General features: G+C 37.6%; 3 pseudogenes; 1 reads left to right on the top strand and 2 right to left on the bottom strand.

Moving 5' to 3' along the window:
* The first annotated feature begins 2,850 nt into the window (after nucleotides 1-2,850).
* LOC148015070 (uncharacterized) lies at nucleotides 2,851-3,760 on the top strand (annotated as a pseudogene).
* Nucleotides 3,761-4,638: 878 nt separating this feature from the next.
* On the bottom strand, nucleotides 4,639-5,110 carry LOC148015069 (uncharacterized; annotated as a pseudogene).
* Nucleotides 5,111-6,793: 1,683 nt separating this feature from the next.
* On the bottom strand, nucleotides 6,794-7,945 carry LOC148015068 (uncharacterized; annotated as a pseudogene).
* Nucleotides 7,946-16,281: the final 8,336 nt, after the last annotated feature.

The raw sequence follows: 16,281 nt of genomic DNA, 5'->3' as shown, positions 1-16,281 counted from the left end.
GCAAATATGGAAAAATTGGGTGTTTTTGAGATATCAATGAAAAATATCATAAGACACACCAACTAAACTTGTCTTTTTGCTGCAACTGAACCTAAGGGCCACAGCCCATAACCCATTTTTGAATTTTCAGTCATTAAATATTGGAAAAAATACAAGAAAAATTAGGAAAAATAAGAGAAAAATAGGGAAAAAATGGATTTTGAGTCCCGAAAATTAAGGAGAAATAAGATTCATCTTTGTGGATGTATGGGGGGTCTGAAGTATGAGGTTTAGCCTCAGTTCAGCCCTACCTTTATATTATAGTGAGTTTTATGGCTTTTTATGCAATAAAAATGTGGAAAATGAACCCTAAACCTATGCACCATGCACAACCTAGACAGGTGAGGGGGTTGGAGTGTATGAAAAGTGTGTAAATGTTAAATGAAATGATATAAAATTTGCTGGTTTTTTTTAATGCGTACCATATAGATTGGACGATATTTAAAGATTAAGAACCTAGTAGCACGAGGGTTTCTCGGTGCTAGGTTCATGCAACGCTGCATACGAGTGATAGAGAAATCCATTGAAATAATTTTTTTGCACTAAGCACCAAAGCTGATTTTCTTAACTGTTTGAGCACCTGTACATTCATAATTTGCATGAAGCATGAAATTTAAAAATATCAGAAAATACCTCCTGGATGCATAGCAATTGCTTTCTAGAGACATGACTAACGTTGAGTGAGTAAGGTTGTCCAAGCTGTAGGCTAGGCGTTTGGGTCTAAGGGAAAGAAAGTGAGGAAGCATGGTATATCTCCAGGAAATATGCGAATCATAAAATAGAGGAGTTTGTGTTCGTGCGTTTTATATATGTTTAGCGACGCATCGAGGGGCCAATCCCCAAGTTGTAGGAGAGCCGCAGTGAGGTAGCGGCATTCAGCCGTAGGAGGACCTCCTATGTTTGTGCGTCGTGCTATTTGGCAATGTGCTAGGACTCCCTCTGAGGAGTGTTGATTGGGTTAGAGTTGGACTACAAGACGTGATACAAACGCAAGATGTTTAGGAAGATGATGTATGTGTCATCCACGCTCCTGGCCACGAGGCCGTGGGGTTGTTGAGCGCATGATAGAGGTCCGGCTAGTGCATGAGCCAGTGCCGGCCCGTTTTAGGTCCCATCAACTATCATGCTCTCAGTGCAAGGCTTGAGCATAGGGTCAAGCTATTCATCCAAATAGGTTTGCATGCATCTATTTTAGTTTTTAGGATTCCTCAAACTCTATGCTAAAACTTGAACCATAGCAAGAACTTGTGGAAGAGGGAAAACAAAAAATATTGAAATTCAAACCTTGGTGAGAACCTATGTAAGAGGGAAAACCAAAAGGATAATCCTAGCAAAACAAGAAAATGCTATCCTAGAGTTGTACCTCATGCTAAGGAGGAAAATTTGAAGTTCAAAATCTCAAATTTTAAAGATAATTGAATTTCTAAGCTATGAAATCAAAATCTTAAAATTTAATGGTCAAAGATCAGGGTCATGTAGCGGGCCAACTTGATCCCAAACTTTCTTTGAGTCTTTTCTTGGCCATGTGGTGAAGCTCACTTCAAAGACACAAACCTAATCCCAATATTTCTTTCAGTCTCAAGATAAAGTTGGGACAAATTTGTTGCACTTAGGGCCATGCTTGAATGCATGGGCAAGATCTACAACCAAAGAGATCTCCAAGGAAGTAATTTGAGATCTTTTTGATTGTAGATCTTTTTCTTTAAGCCTTGATGAGAGAGTATAACTATGAGAGAGTAGAAATATATTGGTATTATCTAAGCAATCATTGACCTTGGTGGTAGGCATGAGAGTAGGGCCAAGTTCTCTCTCCAGCACAATCCATACTAACACCTTGAGATGGGTGTGAACAATCTTGCACCTAGTGCTAGGCTTGAGTGCAAAGCCGCCAAGCCAAGTTCTCAGCCATAAAGGTCTCCAAGATAAACTAGGAACTATCTTTCCCTTAGGGTCCTAATGAGAGAGTGAAGTATTTTGGTGTTTTCACCACCAATATTGCTCTCAAGGCCTTAACAAGAGAGCAGAACTATATTGGTATTCCATAACCTATCTTGCCCTTTGTGCAAGGCTCGAGTGCAAGCCCATGTTGTGCTTTCAACGAGCTCTTCCAAATAGAGTTGGACACTACTAGCCATTGGGGGGCTATGCAAGGGGCTTAAAATATACAAGTGTCACTTATATGATGATGGGTGTGTCACCTAGGTGACTCTGTCGTTGTATAAGTGACATATTAAACAAAAAAAAAACTTGCCATCGCATAAGCGACAACCAACGTCGCTTACACGACGGCGTCGCTTACACGACGGCGTCGCTTAAGCGATTTTTGAAAATGATGCAAAGAGCAACGTTTACACACTGCTTTGTGTCACTTAAGGGACAGTATTTTTCATCTCCCCAACTGAGGGAGATCATTACCTTGTTTGTATAAGAGTGCAAGAGGGAGACATGTCATCGATAGAGCGACCAACTGCGCATGAGATGATAGAGATAGAGAGAGAAAGAAGGAGCCACAGTGAGAGAGTGACAAATTTCTACTTCACCGAGAGAGGGAGCCATAGCGAGACTCCTTGAGGCTTGGTGGTCGCTTTCATTAAGTAAGGAGAGAGAGAGAGAGAGAGTGTGTGTGTGTGTGAGTGAGTGAGAGAGAGAGAGAGAGCACGTAAGAAGAGAGAGGGAGAGAGCTCCCCTCCTTTGGCTAGTTGCTTAGTAAGTCTTGCATATTTAGTCAATGTTTCTCATTAGATAGATTGAGGTTTCCTCTAACAATGTATCTCTAGTCTGACATATAGTTTTTTTAAGTATATAGATACCATGAGTGACCACACCCGTAAAGTGAAGTTGGCGATCAGCAAGAATTTGCTACGAGGCATTGGACTTTTTGGAGATACATTGTTAGAGGCCGTTGCAGATTATGTGAAGATGGATGATGCCATTTAAGACTGTGCCATTGAGATTCTTGGGAGATTCAGTATGCTTGTACGTCCTGGAGAGGGTACATCCTCCTAGCCACATGGAGGAGTGGAGACTTCTTCTCATGCACACACTATACTGCATCGGTAAGCTTCTCGATTAATACAATAGTAATGTCATCCTTTTTTTACATTTAGAATTTTGAATATATATATCCATTTGATGTCTTTTTGTTCTTAGGACTCCTACCCTAGGTACATCACATCACAAGAGTCGGAGGCTTACTCCTAATGTACCTCCTCCCACTCAAGTGACACATGATTCATATGCTAATGGCCGTCAATCCCATAGGCATATCTTTTATGGTGATTATGGATTAACTATCAATTAGTTTTTAAGAACTCACATCTCAATGTATCATATGTTTATATTGTATCTAGGCATCAGCTAGCAGAGTAGCACACCACTAGCCCGATCAATTGGCGAGACACCATTAGTGCCCCCACCAATAGTGATGTGTGCGTGCACTGGCACTTTGGGTGTCACATGAAACATCATGCCTAACAAGGGTATCCTTCATGTCAGAATCGGCATCGCCTTCAGACATTAGATGAGAGACCTCTACATGTCTTATCTACAATGAGTTCATGTACCATGGGAGTAAGTATTATTTAACATAAAGAATATGAATTACAATTTTTAATATGAATTAGTAATTAACTTTATTTATCAATGCAGGGATTAGCTTGAGGATGACAAGAAATATGTCATCAACACACTGGAGACGGAGTTTGGGACAAGATGGAGTTGAAAGTGGTTGCTCAAGTAAATGTGCAAACTCATGAGTCATTGATGCAACAATGCATGGTAAGTAGAGAGAGAGAGAGAGAGAGAGAGAGAGAGAGATGAAACAAAATGAAATGCTATATTTACATCTTCAAAAGGCCAAAATGACCTATGAGGCCAAAAATTTACGACTACAGAGCTCTATTACCAATGTCAAGTAGATCATCAATATTGATGGTTTCCTGCAGAACAAGCATGAGATCATACATATCTATGGTCTCTCAATATGTGTCCATGAGGTAGCTGACAAGCATGGGGACCATATTGTTGTTGCATACAACAAAGCTAGGGTGACCATACATCGAAGCTGGGGTGACCATAGTGTCATAGAGAGAGAGAGAGAGAGAGAAAGAGAGATAGAAGGACTAGAGCAGCAAATGGGCAGCATGTGTGGCGGGGGTACTGTAGGTACTCACTAAGGGTGTTGCTGAAACTGTTGCGAGGAAATGATAGAAGATTGTTGGCTTCGATGGTCTATTGCTAGGCCAAGTCGATCGAGGAAACAATGCTTGATTGCGGGTACTAAAGGTTGAGATGCTGATATTGGGGTTGAAATGTGAGATAAAAGCCTTAGTAGAGGGGAATTGAACCCTACTATGAACTTTCTTTCAGTGAACTTGAAGGTAAGATTAACTTGTACACAGCTAGAGAAAGAAAAATGAGTCTAAAGGGAATCGAACCCCAACAATAGCCATATAAGGCTATCACCACAAGACTCCCCACCATCCACCATTGTTAGTAAGTTTTCAAAAGAATAAAAATCATGACATCACAATGTATTATTTTGAGATTAAATATTATCGAACATCAAACATAGGTTGATCCATGAGTTGACACATAAGACTAATAGTTCTCATCCTCATCTCTGAGATTAACCATCAATAAAATTTCATCTTCATTATCCTTGTTGACTTCTTGGAACTCCTATGTCATTAAATTTGTGTTGACATCCATTTCCTCTATAGGCTTGACATCCATTATTTCTTCCTCTTCGGTGTTTGTAGTGTCAGAGTCTAGATCGTTGTCGTTCTCATCATCTGCAATGTCATCATGATCAAAAAGAAGAATTCTACACCTCTCTGACATTGATGTGTCTAGGTTCGAGGACGTAATCAATTCATCCTGATCCACTTTCTTAGGGTCAACGCTACCAAACAAAGTGTCAACCTCTAGGTTGGACATGCTCAACTTACCACCATGGATGAGCATATGTATTCTTGTAAAAGAACACTTGTTCAACATGAGTTGGCAGAATGTAAGGCTCTTTTGTTGCACACAATAACTTCAAGGAGTTGACAGACGGTTCTCTTTTCATTGTGGCATCATTTCCTTTATACTCTACATGAAACCAATCCACCTTCAAAATCACCTGTCAAAATACACCAATCAAAACTTTAGAATTATGTATAGCTTCAAGAAATCTACATGGCATTGTTGCATGAAGAGAGATTTCATTTACCTGCTTGAAGATACGATACGATACGATACTTCATAAATGCCAACTATGGTTCCCACATAACCAAGTTCACTGTCGACAAGATTTATGTCTCTTGAACTTGCACATGATAATTTCTTGAAAGAGGCAACAATGCAAGAACCTTGAGTTAGACATAAGTCGTCAATAGATTTTATCCAAAGATGTTGTCCATAAGGCCACATGTTGGTATACATTCGATCCTAGACCAATAAATAAATTGTTTTTAAAAAATGAAATTCGATTGTTGAGTTCAGAGTTTTCAAAACCCAACAAGTTACCTATCATTCACACTTGATTATAAACTCTCTTTGTTCCGTTGAGATTGGCTCATGATCACTAACCACCCCCGTTGCATACGAGTGTATAACCAATCCATGAAAGTAGCTATGTCCCCATTGCTATTTAGATTGGTTTGATGTCTAGATCTCCTCTTTTTACGTCTCCCAACGCATTTGCTTGCATGTTCCTCCTTGTAGTCATCAACAAATTGTTGCATGCATTCACTATTATAGACAATGAAAATAGAAATATCCCATTTATCTTGGACCTTAAGTCAGAAAGGTACTCCCTTACCAAACAATACTTTGCTGAAGTGGATCCCTCTCAACCACGACTATGGAAAGATGATGAAGACTTGAGGATGACCTCTATAGTACCTCAAGGAAAAGGAATGAGTAAAGTGCTAACAAAAGAAGAACTTCATAAGTTAAATAGTTTTTGTGTGCTCAATAGTGATGTTATGAGCAAATGGGTGACACTATATAATGAAACAAGGGCAAGAAGAAAAAGCGAAATACAAGAATTTCGCACTACATATGGACGTATTTAATGTCTCATTTCCAGATCATCTAAATGCGCTCCCACGTCATATTGACATAGATTGGTTACATGAGGAAATGAAGAGAATGGAAAAAGAGGAGGAAATTAATATCGTCTAACATGGTAGAAGATGACTCGTTTGTCCATGCGTGTGGAGCTTCAGAATTGATTTTCTCAATGTATTCACAAACGTAATACATGCATTCTTCAATCATCCATCCCTCTGCCATAGAACCCTTTGGTCCTTCTTTTTTATGTACATAACCTTTCAATACTCCCATAAATCTCTCAACCCAAAACATCCATCGCATACTCACAACACCAGCAACCTCTTTCTCATCCACTAGATGGGTTAGAAGATGAACCTGGATATCAAAAAAGGAGGTTGGAAGTTTCTTTTCCATTAAACAAAGAATCTCTATACATTTACGCTTCTTTTGTGGAATTTACCCTTTGGCAATCTCTTTAGATGTAATCCATCTATCAATAAAAGAAATAAGATATTAGAGATGTTTTTGAATTAAGAAGATATCAAATAAAATTTTATACTAAAAATTAATGAGTGATAAATACCTTGCAAGAAATCCAAGGTGATATATTACATCTGGAACTCCTCATGTAGTATATCCATCAATAACAAGGGGTAGAACATGCTGCATACATGATTAATCCGATCAACAAAACATGCAGGAAAATAAATACTTACAAAGATCTAGATAGATTTACCTTCACAAAATTGTGCCAGTCACGTGTTTTTAAACCAAACAAGCTCTTGTAATCTAGAGTGAACATGTCTCGACAAGATGCTCCATATCTTGTAGGCATACAAATCGACTAAATCTTCACATTGATAGTCTCCAACTCTTCTATCATGAGCACCCATGGGGTAGGCTCATAGGTTGTCTCACGTGGAGTTTCATCATAAAGTGGCCATAGATTGGGCTTTGAGTTTTGATCCTTTAAGTCATTTCTTGCTACCGCTATGTCTTTCAAGCCAATGAGGTGTTTCCATAACGAATGACCAACGTTCTTGAATATATGCATAGGATCAAGAAGATGGCATATCTTCAAATCTTCCTCCAAAGTAGACCATATCTAAGGACTTTGAGCTAGAGCACGTTTTCCTCTCGCTTGCTTCTTCACAACATCATCAACATTGCCGCTTATGATCTTCGAATCCAGATCGATAGTGGATCCAACAATCCACTTTAGATACCAATCCTTTAGTTTCACTGGTATTGGACATCTCCCTTCTTCTACCTTTCCATTAAAATGTATGGCTTACCTTGTGTCTCATAGATAATGATCTTCAGATAAAAATTGTCTATGTCGAAGATATATATTTTTGTTGAGTTTTTTACTACAAGTCGATCTCAACAAATCACCACAAATTGGACAAGCTTTATAACCCTTGGTATATATCCCTGCATGGAAAATATAACAAAGGTTATTAGCGCAATGAACATCGTACAAACATATGAGACAATATATATATTTAAACCATTTACCTAAGCAAAAACCATATCCTGGAAAGTTGTAGATAGTCCATGCTAAAATCCCATGAACAATGAAATGTCTTTGATTGATGCTTTTGGACATATCCATGACATCAATCCCTCTCCAAAAATCTTGAAGATCATTGATGAGAGGGGCGAAATAAACATTCAGGTCTTTAACTTGTCATTTTCCTGAAATTAATAGTGAGAGCATTAAATGCTCTTTCTTAATGTTGAGATATGGGGTTATATTATAGTTAATAACTACCACTGGCCATGTAGACCATTTACTTGATTTCATTGAAAATGGATTCACACCATTTAACGCTACAACCATATTTAGATTGTGTGGTTCTTTTGCAAAATATAGGCATTGCAAATCAATATGCTCAAATGCAAGACATCTATCTAACAGAATTCACATTACTCCATCTTGCTCTTCTGCTTCGCTTCCCATGTCATAAGCTTAGCTAATTCGGGACTTTGGAACATATGTTTTATATGCAGAGCCAAGGGAAAATGTCTCAATACCTTTCTAGGGAACTTACCATTCTCCTCTTTATATAACAAGGAGTTTGACATTTTGGACACATCACACTATCCTTGTACAGACCTCTTTATAAAATACAATCATTGGGACATGCATGTATAGAAGAAAAGTCAAGTCCAAGACTACTTATCATCTTCTTGACCTCATCATATGATGCAAGAAGGGAATTTCTTGTCGGTAAGAACTTCTGAGAGAGTAGCTTGCAAGTTCATTAAAAATATGATCAATAAGAAGCAAACATGTTTAGAATGTAACAAAAAAATATGTTAGATTGCTACATACTTCAAAAGTGTTAAAATGGATAGATTACTCCATCCAAAATGGTTTTGAAGATTAAGAATAAGTGAGCTTGCACTTAGTCTTGTCACTTAGCTTCCTACGTAGATATGCTTTAGATCTTCTTCTCGAAGTTACTTCTTGTTGTTAGGAATATTGCTCGCGCTATCATTTTGATATCAATCCTCAATAAAATCAGACATGCCACCATCGCTATCAAAGATATCATCATGCCCATTAAAGTTCTTAGAATATTATTTCTTTAGTCTTGCGTACACATTATGATCACTCCTTCATAGGATCCTCATGTACTCTATTGACATGTGAGATACGTCAAGTGAACATTGACTTGTGACATTATCGATGTCATAATCTAGAATCTACATATTTGAAGGTAAAGAAGATTGTATCAATAGCAAGCTTCTATATAAAAGGAAAGAGATGTGCAGGGAATTCAAGAATTATCACAGATACAAAACATTTAGAGACAATAAAAGACAATTATCAAATTAAATTAGAGACAGTAGAGAACATGGTGCAAATTAAAGTGTAGAATTAGGGTACAAGAGGTCAAAATAACATTAGGAATGGTATACAATGAAGCTCTCAACCCTCATCTATTAAGGGTGCTCGTGGAGGTCTACGCCATCCATAATTGACTAGCAATTCATCATCAGCATGTAATGATCTAATAGCATTGACAACTATGTATCTTTGTATATCCCTACTCATATGTCCTAGTTCATGACTATTCTCACATTCCACAAATGTGAAATTGGTTCTTGCACTCATCCCTTTACTACTATTGATTAAACCTGCTATGTTTCCTTGAGAGTAAGGTCTTCCGTCAACATAGAGTCTTTGTCCTTCTACATGTGTAATCCCTCTATTAGAAAGACAGGCTACATTGAGACATAACCCATAAGTACTCATGCTCTGAATGTAGCGAGCAAGCTGATGACATGGACCCCATCTATATATATAAGGGTGACCTCTGAACCAGGGGGCACATGCAAATCCTATGCAACAAAGAGGTCTCATCCTGCTCCACTGATGGTAGACGGAGAAATCATGTAGTGATTGCCCCAAAAGCTAAAAACCACTCCATCTAACAGAAGTGATCCTCTCTACCATCCTCCATATCATCTTTGATCATATGTCTATACTAGAGAATTCAAACAAGTAGGCAACGAATGACCTCCACCCGTCTCAGTTTGCTCAAAAGCACCATGAGTCATCTCATGTGAAAAGCACTCTGGTCGTGGCCTCCAATATGTGCCACGACAAGGAGCACACCAACATATAATAGACTCATCATAATAGAAATCATCCTAAATGAATTCATGTGCAGTTTTGGAGCTTTGTGCACCCAACCACCACTAGTAGAAGGTGGCAATGTACCCTCTGATTAGTCCGAATCTGATTTTCAAGAACCATAAAAACGTGAGACATTTATCAAATGATCAAAGTTAAAGAATCAATAAAAGTAACAAAACATTGAAATCTAACAAGTTCTTTGGTATATTCTAACACTTATTGTAATATGAAAAATGAATAGACACTACTGTATGGTGGAGACAAACAAGAGGAGGGTTGATATGTGCATGGAGACAAGTTCTTTGGTATATTCTAACACTTATTGTAATATGAAAAATAAACAAACGCTACTATATGGTGGAGACAAACAAGAGGAGGGTTGATATGTGCATGGAGACATGGCAATACCTCCGCAATGAGAGATCCCTACGCATCAGTTTTCCTCTACAGAAGGTGTGTGCCTTTGCTAATCTATATTATAATTAATATGAACTTTGCTAGATTGATTCTAACTATTCTATAATGTATGTTATTTTGTTTAATGAAATTTACATAGGAGGCAGCATGAAAGAGAGTGCAAGCAAGTCACACATCTAGACTAGGCCGAATTGATTCTAACTATTCTCTAATCTATGTTATTTTTTTAAATCAAATTTACATAGGAGGTGTTCCAATTTTAACTTTCAAATGTAATATTATTGAATGAAGGAATCAATAAGTCTTTGGTTTTGTCTTGATGTAGACCAAAGACTATGGTCGTGCACCGATGATGCAGGAGATGGAGTATGCCACATACTACGGCTACCGTGCTTTGCAAGGGATACTTACTAACAAGCCATATACAGTTGTGAGTATCACTGTTTTGTTTTGTAGTTTATTTTCATGTTAATTGTTATATATTTTTATTTGATTTCACTAACTAATGCAGGAGCAGTATGGCGAGGACAACATGATAGAGATGGCTCACAGGAGGCCAAGCGGTGATGTCGAGAGGCTAAGAGGAGCAACGGTGAGATCGCTAGCCATGGTGGTGATGATCATGGAGATGGGGGAAATGGTGGTCTTGCGGGTGGGGAGGGGTGGTGGCACTAGTGATGGTGATCATGAGTTTGATACTAGTGACTCGTGTAGTGATGACTCATATAGTGATCATGCCTAGGGATCTATTCTGTATATTTGAGGATGAGACTTGTATTGTATATGTAGGGATTTATCCCTATTCATTGTATAGACATATGTGAGGATGACTGACAACACCTAGAAACAATGCCTAACATTGCAAAAAAATTTAGCAACATTGTACACAATTGGCACAGTGTTACCAACTTTTCACATTAATTTAATGCAGATGCAGTCGAGATTTAATCTTTGGAGGACGTGTCTTTGCAATCCCGCAAGTGGCAAATCTTGGTTCGAAGGATTTTTGTGCTAGAGGATAAACTTAGGTAAATGCCAAGTAGAATTCGATAGTTTTATCTAATTAGAATGGATTATTTCCGAGTAAGTGGAGTTAATGACATGGATATAACAATTAGTGGACCATGAGTATTTGAGTTAATGTGACAAGATACTAACATGGTTACTTATCCATGAAGAAATAAATGCAAATCAATAATATTGAGTTGTAGTAATCATCCATGCACTTGCCACCAATTTGATGTGCAACTTAGAGATTGGAGTATGGAGAAAAAGGGTCACTTGCATTAAATTTGTTTATAAATGTATTTACAAAAAAACATACAATATAAAAATGTCAATTGTTGCTGGAAGAGGAAGAGGAAAGGGAGAGGAAGCCCAAACGGTGCTAAGTGGAGAAGAGGAAGGGGAGGAGTTAGTGGAAGTTGGAAAGTCATGAAAAGAGAGGGGGGGTACCATCCTATAAAGAGGGAGAGAGAGCAAAATAAAGAGAGAGGAGGGCGCCATCATCAAGAAGCAGACACTATCATCCTGCACGAAGCGCCATCAATTGAAGGAGGAAAGAGAGTGAAGATGTTTTCAAGCCATCCAAGCAAGAGGATTTGAAGAAACAATTGTAGCTGGAGGGGGCAAGAAGAAAGAATTGAAGTCAATGCCTCTCCCATAGCCATTGCCATGATCTTCTCTTTCTACCTCCATTTTTGAGCTTTTCTCTTCTCTTCTCTCTTAGTCATGGGCATAAAACCATGGAGGCTAAGCTCTTAAGCTTGGACTTAATCAAGATTAAGTCTTAAAAGAATTACAAGTGGCTATTTCTATGGCAACAATGCAATTGGCCAATGGATCTCTTGGAAGAGGGAAAATTATGAGCTCACCATTGGGAACGAGTTGATAGACTCCGCTGGGCTAGACTACAAAGGAGACAGCTCCCAAAGAGGCAATCACGATCCTCGTACTTCACGTAAGTGCCTTAACTTGTTTAACATAAAAAAAATTAATTCCACATAAATATTTCTTTGGTTTGGAATTTTAATGAAATTTCTTTAAACCCTAATTTCAACTCTTGATATTTTTTGGATTTTTTTAAAAAAATAAAAAATCGTTAAAAATGCTTTAAAATGGCTTAAAATGGTATAGATAAAATTCTATAAAATATTAGGTTAAAGAATGATGAGATGTGATATTTGTTTGACATAGTATGTACTACTAGAAGTATTTGTAAAGTTTATAGAATTTTTGAAATATGTTTACTATATCTTAAAAATAAAAAATAGTTATTTTGGATGAACATGTCCTTATTTTTTTGATAAAAATCATGTTTTTAATTCAATAAAATTTAGGATATTCTATAGAAAACCTAGGAATATTGTTTTGGATATTTTATAAAATATTATTAGGGTTTTAGAAAAAAGAAAAACTTATTCAATGTTATTACTTTTAACATTATTTATATAAAATATGATGTGTCTAACTTTACGCAAATTAAAAGTGTTGATGAGATATTAAGTTATACCAATATTGGACAAGGAAAATGTTTTAAGAAGAAAATTAGAGTTTGTGGGATTGAGTAATGTTAGTTGATTTGATAATAAAGTAAATTAGATCAAACTATTGGATTTATGCTTTGAAGTTAATTCTCGAAGGGATTAAAATCCTAGGCTTAGTATTTAAGTGTTTAATATAGAAATGGAAACGAAGTGTGAGATTAAGCAAACTTATTGAGTTTTCGATATTAGATTAGTTGGACTACTACAAACGAGTGTCCTAAATATTGAGGAAGGCTAAGATAAATCATATAAATTAGTTACCAATATCACCTATTTAGTGCAACAACTCCTAGGAGTTGACTTGACAACCTGGTAAAAATTGTATTGGTCTTTGGCCGGTCATTTTTTTGTGTGTTCGCCGAGAGCCAAGTACACTCGAATCGGTGATCGATCTCCCTAGGATATTAAAATCCTAGGTATTGATGAGTGAATACGAGGTCTCTTTTCTAAGAGACCATTTTTCAAATTTGCCCCGAAATTGCCAAACACTACAACAGAAACGAGGCATAGACGTGCATGTTAGACGCGCAAAGTCGGGCACGTCTATCAACCCATCTATAAGTGCGTGTAAATGTGCGTGTAAATAGATGCGAATTGTGCGTCTATATATCCGTGCAAATAGACGCTAATATAGACGTGCCAACAGACACACAATTATTTAACCACCTAAAATTGCAATTCACATAATTAAAAAACCAAAGTTAATAATTATTTAACCACCTGAAATTGATTCTTGAGCATGCACGTGTGCGCATGATAAAAACCATAGAATTAAGAATACACATTGAATCATTGAATTAAAAAAATAGATTTAATAATTGCTTTTTCATTGCTCTCTAATGAATGGAAGTTCCTCTAGTTGACAAGCGTGATATAAGTAATTAGCGGCAAGCGACAGAAACCTTACAATTAGTAGCAAGCATTGCAATATGTATCTCGTAATTTCTCTACGTACTTGAAGATGATAAAAAATACTTCCTTTTTATTATGGAAAATTCAATTTAGCTTTAAACTTGACTATTGATTCTTGAGTATGCACGTGTGCGCATGATAAAAACCATGGAATTAGGAAAACACATTGAATCAATAAGCAAATTACGTATATTACAGTAAATGATCCATCTCATCTTCAATGAGATCAGCCCTTGCTAAACTGTCTACTTCTAGGTCTATGTTACCAAGAGGTAACGAAACAAATTAGTCTATCCCACGATCAGATGTGTTGCTATATTGCTCAATAACTTCATCAATATTATCGACAATCACATTATTGTCTTCTTCTGCGTTTCCTTGAACATCCTCGTGAGGTTCATGTTGTACTATATCACGCATATCATCCATTATGGTGTCATCATGCACATCATTATTAATTGTTGGATTGTCATCTGCTATCTCCATGTTGGTAATATTACCATATATTGGTTTTGAACAATTAGATATAGGGATGACATACCACCATCGGTTATTGTTTACCATTGGATGATACACAACCTGTATTTGAAAAACAAAAGCAAAAAACTTAAGTACTTATTATATTGTGTATATGTATCACATGTATACATATAAAAAAATTAGCCTTTGCATATATACCTGCTCGCATTGTTGAGGTAGTACTAATGTGTCATTCTTGTTTTGGTGAAATTTTGTAGAGTCAATGATTACAAAACCACTTGGATGACGTCTGATTGTGCAATACTCACCATTTGTTACCACTTCTTTAAACCACTTCACATCCAGTACATATATAAAGAATTGTCTGAAGTCAAGCTTCAGAATATCTTGGATCAAGCCACAATAACCTTCCATGGCATGGCTATCCTTCCATTTGAGAAGTGGGGCATTGACTTTGTGGGTCCTATCACCTCATTGTCTACTACTCAGAAGAGGTACATTATAGTAGCAAACTGATTATTTTACAAAATGGTCAGAAGCATGGGCGATGAGGAAGGACAATGCAAAAGAGACTGCAAGTTTCCTCTCAGAGCAGATTATCTGCTGTTTCGGTCCACCGAAGGAACTAGTGTCGAACCGTGGAACCCACTTTTTGAATAAAATGATCAAAAGCGTGACTGAAGCTTGGCAAATCAAGCACAACAAAATGACCCCCTATAATCCGCAAGCCAAGGGGCAAGTCAAAAGTACTAATAAGTAGCTTGTGGGTATCTTATCTAAAATAGTCTCGGAGAAGAAACGAGATTGGGACATGAAGTTGTATGTGGAAATATGGGCGTACAATACAACGTTCAAGCGAGCTACTGGCCATACTCCATTTAAATTAGTTTATGGGGAAGAGTGTGTGCTACCCCTCGAAATCGAGTTGCCAACCATATGGTTTGCAATTAACCACTCTTTGGGAGACGAGGTTGCACTCTTTGAACTTTTCACGACCATAGCCCACCTGGATGAGCTAAAATTGCATAGCTTATTACACCAAGAGGTAGCTAAACGTCGGATGAAGCAATTGCACGACCTTAAAGCAAAGAAGTATACCTTTAAAAAAGGGCAATTAGTTATGTACTACGATGTGCGTAGGGAGCTGTTTCTAGGGAAGCTGGAACCTAGATGGGATGGCCCCTACAAGATTGTCATGATAGGAAAAAATAGGTCTACAGCTCTACTAGTTGATCTGTAGGGAGTAGAATTTAAAAATAAGGTTAATCCTAATAAGATTAGACCTTATTATTTCTAAGTATGCTAACACAGGAAAATGCATTGCAGGTCCAGGCTGGGGCTGATTTGAGACCTGCAAAAGAGCTTAAAGGTGGTTGATGGGGCGGTTAATTCCTTATTTGGAGCACCCATATTTGGAGAAGAGATACCATCAGGGGAAACTTATCTGGTGGAGAAAAGGCTACAAAGTGATTGAGCAAGAAGACGAAACCTTTGTGTGGGAGATCAAAGTCTTCTGCCATCACTGCTTACAAATGTTGACAAGTATGCCTATTGAGTTTAATGAAGAAGGTGGGATGGAGCCGTCACTTCATCCCCTAAACATGCTAAATTGTGTATGCCCATCACGAAAGGAGCATATTATTATATATATGTACTATTTCGGGGAGGGATGTGGAGGTGCTATTCTATTTGATCTCGTTAGGCCAAGAGGGTCAATTTTGTGAGGTTTTAAATGTTTTATTTCATTAGGCCAAGAGGGCCGATCAGTTTTTGTAGTAAAATGCTTTATTTCATTAGGCCAAGAGGGCCAGTCATCTGTTTAGTACGGGTGCGGTTAATGGTTTCTTGTTTTAGTCCTGTGCTAGACAGGTTTAAAGAAGATCTTGGAAGGAGCCTATGTCGCGCGGAGACTTCTCGTGGCCCTATCCAGGTGATATCTCTCATTTACGAGTACTGTGTTTTTATGCTTTATGTGTCTGTGTACTTGTAGGGGATTTTCTTTTCTTGTTGGGGACCGGCATCCAAGGCATCGAAAGACATGTTTTAGAAGGCAGTTCTAGTGACCCTGTTCTGCTAGTTTGCTAGGCAGCCGTTCTAGGAGTTCTTGTTAGTTGTGAGGCAGTTAGAGAATCCTACGAGAGGGAAAAATGATGATGATAGAAAGGAAAAAAAACCCTGAATATCTCAAAGAAAATA

The sequence above is a fragment of the Lygodium microphyllum genome, chromosome 24 (genome assembly GCF_053477565.2).
Source record: "Lygodium microphyllum isolate KBCC chromosome 24, Lygodium_microphyllum_v1.1.10, whole genome shotgun sequence".
Lineage (NCBI taxonomy): Eukaryota > Viridiplantae > Streptophyta > Polypodiopsida > Schizaeales > Lygodiaceae > Lygodium > Lygodium microphyllum.
This window is presented reverse-complemented; position numbering and strand designations above follow the sequence as displayed.